At 43.9% G+C, this 10,484-nt stretch overlaps 2 long non-coding RNA genes across 2 annotated transcripts; both read left to right on the forward strand.

Annotated features, from left to right (window-relative positions):
- The first annotated feature begins 1,064 nt into the window (after window positions 1-1,064).
- LOC121969813 lies at window positions 1,065-1,971 on the forward strand. Its single transcript, XR_006108677.1, has 3 exons — window positions 1,065-1,337; window positions 1,443-1,546; window positions 1,663-1,971. It is a non-coding gene; the product is annotated as an uncharacterized LOC121969813 (long non-coding RNA).
- A 7,051-nt stretch (window positions 1,972-9,022) lies between these two features.
- LOC121969864 lies at window positions 9,023-9,870 on the forward strand. The gene is made up of 3 exons (XR_006108692.1): window positions 9,023-9,295; window positions 9,401-9,504; window positions 9,621-9,870. It is a non-coding gene; the product is annotated as an uncharacterized LOC121969864 (long non-coding RNA).
- The last annotated feature ends 614 nt before the right edge of the window (window positions 9,871-10,484 follow it).

A 10,484-nucleotide genomic window follows, 5' to 3' on the forward strand; every position in this document is an offset into this window, starting at 1 on the left:
AATTAAGCGAAACTAGGGAAATTACTAGAAACAAAGCTAGGCTAGTTGCTAAGGGGTTTAGTCAAGTAGAGGGACTTGACTATGATGAAACTTATGCCCCAGTAGCTAGATTAGAGTCCATTAGAATGTTACTTAGTTATGCAGCCCATAAAGGGCTCAAACTGTATCAAATGTGTAACGCCCTCCCTTCTAATACCCTTAACTTACAAGGACAGACGTTACCCTTTCTGTATATCTCAATTTTGTCATTCTTACACATTATATACTCGAGCTTTCCTTTACCTTTATCTGCAGTATAAGAAAATGCAAATCTATAAGAGAATGCATAGTAAGTATCATCTACTCACAAAACAAGCATTATAACAAGAATAGGTTTTTCAAATCTGTTTGAGAAAACACAAAACTCATGCTTGGCGATAATTCATGCTAAAACACATAATTCAGAATATGTGCATGACATGTATTTTTAAACAGGTTTATCATACAAAACATCAACCTAAAACCATGCTAGTAATGAAATGAAAACAGGAATCTTGGCATATTATTAAATTCATCAATGCTGCACTTTATAACTCAAGTTCTCAACCTTAGGAAAATTTTCACTAAGACAAACCATGATGTTTGAAAACTTTATATTGCATAATTAGTGAAAATAGTAAACAACTTGCTTTGCGCCCGACATTGTACCACTTTGCGCGCATCCTTAATAAGATCCGAGATAGCTAATCCCGAACCCATTAAGGTACTACTAGGCGATCTAGGGGCCTAGGGGAGATCTAGGAGCTCACCCATGGACCTTGTGTCCAGTACATGCCTTCTAAAGTAAAATACTTTGTGAGATCTCGGAAAATTTAATTAATAGGGTTATTTGGAAAATAGCCTTATAGAATTTTTCCGAAATTTTTAGAAATTTTCTAGGAATTTTTCGGAGCTCTTAAGACGGGTTTTGAGGGGATCAATTAACAGGTACGGATAAAGCCTGTTTGGGATACCCATTTAGGTGAGGAAAAAGTTTAATTATAAATTCCTTTTTATTTCCTCAACCAAATGCCGTTTCCCGAATCGAGCCCTCTTCCTCCTTTTTCCCGATCTCCCCTCCCTTCTCTCTGTTCTCTCTTGCGGACAGTCGACGCCGACGCCGACAGGATTAGGGCTCCAGCTCCGGCGATCGTTGGTGTCACTTGAGGAGGAAGCTGCTGGATTGAGCGCAGATCCGGCCGACGCCTTTCATCTCCGGGCTGCAGACATGCGCGTCTTCTTGCGCCGATCACTGAGGCCATTGAATCGAGCGAGATCCACTCGGTCGCCAATGTGGAAGAGCAATTAGGGCTTCAAGGGTAAGCCATCGAACCTTATTCCTTCTATTTCTTTGATTTGTGCCCTAGTTCGAGTCTTCTTCTCCGGTTCTTGCTCGCCTTCTTGCTGATGGTTGGCGATCTCAGGTTAGGTCATGGATTTCTTCCTTGTTCTTGTTGATTGAAGGTCAGAGAAGTCCCTGGTGTGCAGAATCTAATCGAGCGACACCTTTTGGAGACAATCGATTGAGGTAAGATTAAGGTGTTGATTGATCTGTGATTTCCATTGTTTGATCCCTTCACTTGATCTGATCCAATGAGATGAGGTGGAGTTTGTTCTGATTAGTGAGTTGTGTTTGGGCTGTAGGGCAAAGACTAGAGGGGTTGATGCTTGATCAGTAGTCTTACTGCTTGATTCCTTCTTGATCCGAATTGTGGAGTGGAATCAAGCACCTTGCTATTCTGTTTATGGTGTACCTTGTTTCCATAGCTACTCATCTCACGTCCGGCAGCAACCTATCCAGTGAGGTGAATCGAGTGAGGATTTGTGAAGGTAATTTTGGTGTCCAGCAGCATTTCTAGTTTTGGCAGCAACCTCATTTAGCAGATTGCTTGGTTTCAGCAATCTACAGCAGCTTGATCAAGGTAAGGTGTATAGGTTTTGTTCTTTGTTTTAGATATGATTTGATTCCATGAACAGATGTAGATTGGAATTAGGGTTATACTTAGTTATTTATGTGTAGAATTATTTAGTTTAGAATTAGTTTAATGGAATGATTAGGGTTAAGGTAATTAACCCTAGTCAACCGTTGGATTTCTAATCTAATGGGAGATTAGGGATTTGATAACTAATCCTAATTGACCGTTAGATTTAATTAGATAGGATAAGGTTGTGTGATTAGGGTTTTGCCCTAATTTAGTTTTAGGGATTTTATTTATCTATTCATTTGGATTTAGCTAAATAAAATATATATATTGTTTGACACAGGACTCTGATTCGAGACAGGCGTCTCGACGTTGGCTTTGGCGTGATTGTACCTTCTATTTGAGGCGGGTACCCTTTGACTTATCTTTTGATAGTGTCTTATGATATGTGCAGTTTATATATACTTACTAGTGTTGGTAGTTAGTACTTTCCTGGATTTAGCTTAGTTGATACCTGATACATGTTGCTACTGTTATCTGCTATACTTTCATCTAGTATACCTTTACCACTTACCATGTGTACGTGTGTTGATAGAGATGGATATTTATGATGCTTATCTACACTTGATTAGTTGCTGGAGATACTTGTTATATGTTGTTGATTTGCATTGCTATTTATTATCATCGTTATATATGTGTTTGTCTGTTTGGCATCTACACATATGGAGGATATGTTCAGGTATGACATATTGTAGCCGCATGCACCATATCGCATGATTGCATGCTGGGCGATTGATGACTCCATTATTGTTGAGCTCGTCGGCCGACTACATTGACCTGCGCACCATGTGACCACTGCATGGGTAGTGGCACAACCCACAGGGTGTGTAGGTTGCCCGGTGGTGCTCCGCTGGAGGCTCCACTCATGGGTAGTGTGATAGGCAGCGTGGTAGCACACCGGGGTCCCTCCCCGTCATTGTGTACCGGGAGATGAGAGCATGGCGCTCCCTCCTATAGTGAGGTTGGAGGATAGGTGTACTCCGGTGCATCCCGTCCACTCGGTCACTCTTCAGGGGTAGTGATGACAGAGTGCACGGTGTCACAGCCCTACCCACGCGGTCTCACCATTGTGTGTGAGATTCTGACTGGCGTCAGGGGTGACCATGTCATTTGCATCATGTGCACAGATTGCATTAATTATGATTGATGCATTTTGGTGATTGCATATGATTGACATGCATACAGGTTATATGCTTTTGCTCTGACTATCTTTATCTGTGTATGTTTACAGTCAGTTACACAAGCCTCGCAGGTGAGTACAGTTTATTTCAGTTATGCATTTTCTTATTTTTCTTGCTATAGACTGTACTTTATGCCTATTGCTGGTTATTACAGTTTATTTCAGCTATGCATATCTGTTATACTGTTAGGAGACTGTACCGTAGGTTGTACTGTTAGAAAACTGTACTGTAGGCTCTATGGTTTAGTGTACTATACCGTAGGTTGTATGGTTAGAGAACTATACTATTGATTCTATGGTTTAGGAGACTGTACCTTATGTTATTACTGGTGGATATATATTGTTGTACATGTCTATTGGTTTACCTGCTGAGTTCATTGAACTCACCCCGTTTTATTACCATTTCAGGTTGAGGCCGTCGGGGAGATTCCAGTCGCTAGCTCTTTGCCGCGAGGATTTCGAGATATCGTTTTCTGTATTCGCTTTTATACGTATACTTGTGATGTGGGTGTGTATTGTGGACTTTATATCGAACATTCGGGTTTGCTACTTTGTTTTCCGCTGCGAATATTTCATTACTTCGTGGATTTCGTTTCTTCGTTGTAGTGGAGTAGGATGTGTACGTATATCTTCGTTGATTTCTATATCATCTTTTCTTTATATAACTGCGTGGATTGTTCATATTATATCTGTGTAGAAATGTTGAATATAACTGCGTGGATTGTTTACTATTTGTGTGTATTGTTCCGGCCGAGTGTGGCCGAGGTATAGATATATGTATACTGAGATTCATATTGTCACCCGTACAGGGGAGATGCTGCCGAAATTTCTTCGGACAGGGACTACCTGGGGCGTGACAATTTATTTGGTATCAGAGCAAGGTACACGATATTTGCTCTCCGTTTTTGATTTTCGAGGTTTATCTGATACCAATTTTTTGGTATCAGAGCAGGTCACGAGACTTGCTAGGTATTCTGGATTTTCGGGATTTTATCTGATACCAATTTATTTGGTATCAGAGCCAGGCTCCGATTCGGATTTTTGTGTTCCGGAGTTTGTGAGCGTACCTGGATATTTTCGGATTGTACGGATTTTCGTCGATTTTCTCGTTTCGGAATTCCGAGGCATTTTGACGAGGTTTTATTGGATCTATTTGGGGGCTATGCAGCGACAGGACATCTCCAGACGGCAATAGGTAAATCAGGTAATTTTATAGTTTTTATACCTGTAGTGATATCTGGATAACATTTTTTTACATATATGATACGTGTTTTAGAACTTAAACGTGGTCGCACACGTACGAGGGCGATCGATTCTCTAGAGACAGAGTCTCCAGAGAGTTCTGTTAGGGTTGAGCCTGTCCGTCAGGGATAGACTCCTCAGGGTATTGTGACCACGTTAGACTGTCAGATCCTGACGGTTCCGACTTCAGAGGTACCTACCTCGCATGTACCGCCAGTAGTACCTACAGGGTACTCGGCACCTTCTCTAGCCGTGCCTACTGCGTACCCGGTACCACCACAGACATCTGTGCTGGTAACTACATACTCGGTACCTGCACTAGGAGTATCGGTTACATCTTACCCGGTACCGCCCATCGTACCTTTAGTCGTCCCTACTTATGCCTACTCTGTAGTTCCACTAGTGGTTCCTACCCTGTTTATGTGGCAGCACCAGTGGTACCTCTTCCAACCTATCCATCAGTACCACCCATAAGATCAACCCCAGTGATTCTGCCCAGTACCGCAGCGATATCTACGGATATGGTTGTGGCACGAGCATGGATCCCAGCCTTGGCGGAGTTGGTGAAAAGCCAATTCACGCTATTTCGCGGGGAGACTGATCCGAGCGTGGCTCAATCTTGGATAGAGTCTATGGAGCGGACATTCTTTTACATGGCCTGCTCCGAGTGGGAGAAGGCTGAGCTGGCTGCTTACCACTTACGAGATGGGGCAGAGATCTAGTGGGACACACAGCGCTCGATTATAGGCGAGCAGCATGTTATATATACGAGATTTAGGGAGGCATTCGAGAGTCAGTATTTTCCCCGAGCATATCAGATGACTCTTCGGCAGGATTTTCTTAGTCTGCGGCAGAATAACCGCTCAGTGATGGAGTATAATGCTGAATTTAATCGGTTGGCCAGGTTCTGTCCTGAGTTAGTTGCCGATGACAGATCTCGTATGCTTCAGTTTGTCCAGGGACTGGACGAGCATCTTCAGCTGAAGATTTCTGGTTTTAGTACTTCATCATACACCAAGACACTGGATAGAGCTCTCATGATTGAGTCTACTCATCAAAGAGTAAATGCTGATAAGGAGAGGAAGCAGACTGATCGAACTGCGGGACAGATTCAACATCCACAGACTACTGGATAGCAGTAGAGCAGTCGCCCTCAGACGGGTCAGAGTACTTCTGGGTCATCTGGCCGACCCTAGAAGTCAGGACGATCTTCATCTGGACCTTCCCGGTCTGCTCAGCAAAATCGGAAGCAGTCCACTGGTGACTCTTACTGCACCAGATGCGGATCCCGAGATCACATCATCTCTGCATGCACTCGTGGGACAGTCAGTTGGCTATTAATGCAAACTGCCTTGGCATTTGAGCCGAGACTGTTCGCTGAAGGCTCAGCATGTAGCTTCCGTAGTTTCTGTTCCGGGAGGACAGTCTGGTCAGTCCAGGACTCAGCGAGGAGGGCCGAGAGCCCAATCTTCGCACCTTCCGCAGAGGACAGCTCCCCTTGTAGCAGCTGGATATGGTATACACGGGCAGGAGCATTCCGGTGTCCTTGTGGAGAAACCCATGGTATTCCACCTTAGTGTTCTCCAGTACTATTCGTCAAGAAGAAGGATGGTACTCTGAGGTTGTGCATCGATTATAGGCAGCTGAATGTAGTGACTATCAGAAATAAGTACCCCTTGCCACGGATCGAGAATTTATTTGATCAGTTTAGAGGTACATCAGTGTATTCTAAGATTGATCTGTGGTCTGGATATCATCAGCTGAGAGTTAGAGATTCTGATATTCAGAAGACAGCATTTCGCATCAGATACGGACATTATGAGTTTTTGGTAATGTCGGTTGGGCTTACCAATGCTCCTGCAGTATTCATGGATCTGATGAACCGTATCTTTCTGGAGTACTTAGATCAGTTTGTTATTGTGTTTATCGATGATATATTGATCTATTCATGTTCCGAGGAGGAACATGCGCAGCACCTTCGCATAGTCTTGGAGACTCTTCGACGACATCATCTGTATGCGAAGTTCAGCAAGTGTGCATTTTGGCTTTCCACAGTTGGTTTTCTAGGACATGTGGTTTCTAGCCGAGGTATTTCAGTAGGTCCTCAGAAGATCGAGACTATCACCAGCTGGGTGCAGCCAAAGTCAGTCCAGGAGATCAGCAGTTTCTTGGGATTGGCTGGATATTACCGACGATTCGTTGAGGGTTTCTCCAGCATTGCTATGCCGTTGACACGCCTGACTAGGAAAGACGTGAAGTTCACGTAGTCAGAGGCTTGCGAGACCAGCTTCCAGGAGCTGAAGCGGAGATTAGTATCAGCACCAATTTTGGTTTTTACCTTTTGGTGATGACGGATTTGTACTTTACACAGCCGCATCTCTTCAGGGCTTGGGCGCTGTATTGATGCAGCACGGTAGGGTAGTCTCTTATGCTTCTCGTCAGTTGAAGGAGTATGAGAAGAACTACCCAGTACATGATTTAGAGCTAGCCGCTATTATCTTTGCTTTGAAGATTTGGTGACATCATCTTTATGGTATTACTTTTGAGATTCTTACTGATCATAAGAGTCTCAAATATATTTTCACACAGAAGGAACTCAATCTCCGACAGAGGAGATGGATGGAGTTCCTGAAGGAATATGATTGTACTATTAGCTACTATCCGGGTAAAGCTAATGTGGTTGCTGATGCACTTAGCAGGAAGTCCAGAGGGACTTTAGCTTGTCACCGAGTTTTAGTCACGGACTTGATTCAGGGATTCTCCGAGTTGGGCCTCGAGGAGCAGGGATGGACAGAGCAGGGTATTATTGTACCATGGTTGCTCAGTCGTCTATCAGGATGAGGATTCGAGAGGCCTAGGCCGGAGATCAGCATTTACAGTTCATTAGCAGCCAGATAGCTTCCGGACAGCAGACCGAGTTTACACGAGATGACGAGGGTATTGTTTATTTCCGAGGCAGATTGTGTGTGCCTCAGTCTCACCCGGTCATGGAGGAGTTACTTCAGGAGGCTCATCGTTCTAGATTTTCTATCCACCCAGTTGGGACCCGTATGTACCGTGATTTGAGGCGTTCCTATTGTTGGAACGGTATGAAGAAAGACATTGCAGATTTTGTAGCTAGATGTCTTGTCTGTCAGCAGGTGAAGGCCGAGCACCAGAGACCTGCTGGATTACTTCAGAGGATCCCTATTCCAGAGTGGAAGTGGGAGCATATTACTATGGATTTTGTGGTAGGATTGCCTAGGACTCGACGAGGCCATGATGCGATTTGGGTAATCGTTGACCGATTAACCAAATCCGTACACTTTTTAGCAATCCGGAAGACTGATTCTCTGGATCGAATAGCTGAGTTATATAGTCGAGAGATTATCAGATTGCATGGAGTTCCGTTGAGCATTATATCTGATAGAGACCCACGGTTCATGTCCCGATTCTGGCAGAGTCTGCAGCAGGCCTTGGGCACACAGCTTCGTTTCAGTACGGCATTCCATCCGCAGACAGATGGACAGTCAGAGCGGACTATTCAGACATTGGAGGACTTGCTGAGGTCTTGTGTCATGGACTTCGGAGGCAGTTGGGAGGACCACCTGCCATTAGTGGAGTTCGCCTACAACAAAAGCTATCATTCAGCTATCTAGATGGCACCGTTTGAGGCGTTGTATGGTAGGTCTTGTCGGACACCCACCCTCCGGGAAGAGGTTGGGGAAGCCCAGTTGGTAGGACCTCAGAGAGCTCAGCAGGAGGCAGAGTTAGTTCGTAGTATCAGACGGAGGATGTCGGAGACTCAGGACCGTCAGAAGAGTTATGCTGATCGGCGACGGAGACCCCTAGAGTTCCTTATTGGTGATCATGTATTTTTGAGAGTTTCACCCACGAAAGGGGAGAAGAGATTTGGTATTCAAGGTAAGTTAACTCCACTATATATTGGGCCATTCCAGATCTTGGAGAGGATTGGAGCAGTAGCTTACCGTCTAGCGCTACCACCATCTCTAGCTAGCATTCACAATGTATTCCATGTATCTATGCTGAGGAGATACGTATCCGATCCGGCACATGTTCTGTCAGATATATCAGTTCTCATTCAGCCTGACGTTACTTACGAGGAGGTTCCGGTGCGGATTCTGGACCACAGAGAGCGTCAGCTACGGAACAAGATTGTCCGGCTGGTTAAAGTCGGATGGCAGCATCATTCTGACGAGGAGGCTACTTGGGAGCTGGAGGATACGATCCGAGCTCGATACCCTCATCTTTTTACTTGAGGTATGTGGGTTAGAGTTCCTTTCAGCATTTATACTGTTTGGTTATATTCTAGTGTTTGCTGTTGGTTATAGCGAAATTTGGGGACCAAATTTTTATTAGTAGGGGAGGATGTGAGATCTCGAAAAATTTAATTAATAGGGTTATTTGGAAAATAGCCTTATAGAATTTTTCTGGAATTTTTATAAATTTTCTAGGAATTTTTCGGAGCTCTTAAGACGGGTTTTGAGGGGATCAATTAACAGGTACGGATAAAGCCTGTTTGGGATACCCATTTAGGTGAGGAAAAGGTTTAATTATAAATTCCTTTTTATTTCCTCAACCAAACGCCGTTTCCCGAATCGAGCCCTCTTCCTCCTTTTTCCCGATCTCCCCTCCCTTCTCTCTGTTCTCTCTTGCGGACAGTCGACGCCGACGCCGACAGGATTAGGGCTCCAGCTCCGGCGATCGTTGGTGTCACTTGAGGAGGAAGCTGCTGGATTGAGCGCAGATCCGGCCGACGCCTTTCATCTCCGGGCTGCAGACATGCGCGTCTTCTTGCGCCGATCACTGAGGCCATTGAATCGAGCGAGATCCACTCGGTCGCCAATGTGGAAGAGCAATTAGGGCTTCAAGGGTAAGCCATCGAACCTTATTCCTTCTATTTCTTTGATTTGTGCCCTAGTTCGAGTCTTCTTCTCCGGTTCTTGCTCGCCTTCTTGCTGATGGTTGGCGATCTCAGGTTAGGTCATGGATTTCTTCCTTGTTCTTGTTGATTGAAGGTCAGAGAAGTCCCTGGTGTGCAGAATCTAATCGAGCGACACCTTTTGGAGACAATCGATTGAGGTAAGATTAAGGTGTTGATTGATCTGTGATTTCCATTGTTTGATCCCTTCACTTGATCCGATCCAATGAGATGAGGTGGAGTTTGTTCTGATTAGTGAGTTGTGTTTGGGCTGTAGGGCAAAGACTAGAGGGGTTGATGCTTGATCAGTAGTCTTACTGCTTGATTCCATCTTGATCCGAATTGTGGAGTGGAATCAAGCACCTTGCTGTTCTGTTTATGGTGTACCTTGTTTCCATAGCTACTCATCTCACGTCCGGCAGCAACCTATCCAGTGAGGTGAATCGAGTGAGGATTTGTGAAGGTAATTTTGGTGTCCAGCAGCATTTCTAGTTTTGGCAGCAACCTCATTTAGCAGATTGCTTGGTTTCAGCAATCTAAAGCAGCTTGATCAAGGTAAGGTGTATAGGTTTTGTTCTTTGTTTTAGATATGATTTGATTCCATGAACAGATGTAGATTGGAATTAGGGTTATAATTAGTTGTTTATGTGTAGAATTATTTAGTTTAGAATTAGTTTAATGGAATGATTAGGGTTAAGGTAATTAACCCTAGTCAACCGTTGGATTTCTAATCTAATGGGAGATTAGGGATTTGATAACTAATCCTAATTGACCGTTAGATTTAATTAGATAGGATAAGGTTGTGTGATTAGGGTTTTGCCCTAATTTAGTTTTAGGGATTTTATTTAGCTATTCATTTGGATTTAGCTAAATAAAATATATATATTGTTTGACACAGGACTCTGATTCGAGACAGGCGTCTCGACGTTGGCTTTGGCGTGATTGTACCTTCTATTTGAGGCGGGTACCCTTTGACTTATCTTTTGATAGTGTCTTATGATATGTGCAGTTTATATATACTTACTAGTGTTGGTAGTTAGTACTTTCCTGGATTTAGCTTAGTTGATACCTGATACATGTTGCTACTGTTATCTGCTATACTTTCATCTAGTATACCTTTACCACTTACCATGTGTACGTG

The sequence above is a fragment of the Zingiber officinale genome, chromosome 1B, assembly GCF_018446385.1.
Source record: "Zingiber officinale cultivar Zhangliang chromosome 1B, Zo_v1.1, whole genome shotgun sequence".
In the NCBI taxonomy this organism is placed as follows: Eukaryota; Viridiplantae; Streptophyta; class Magnoliopsida; order Zingiberales; family Zingiberaceae; genus Zingiber; species Zingiber officinale.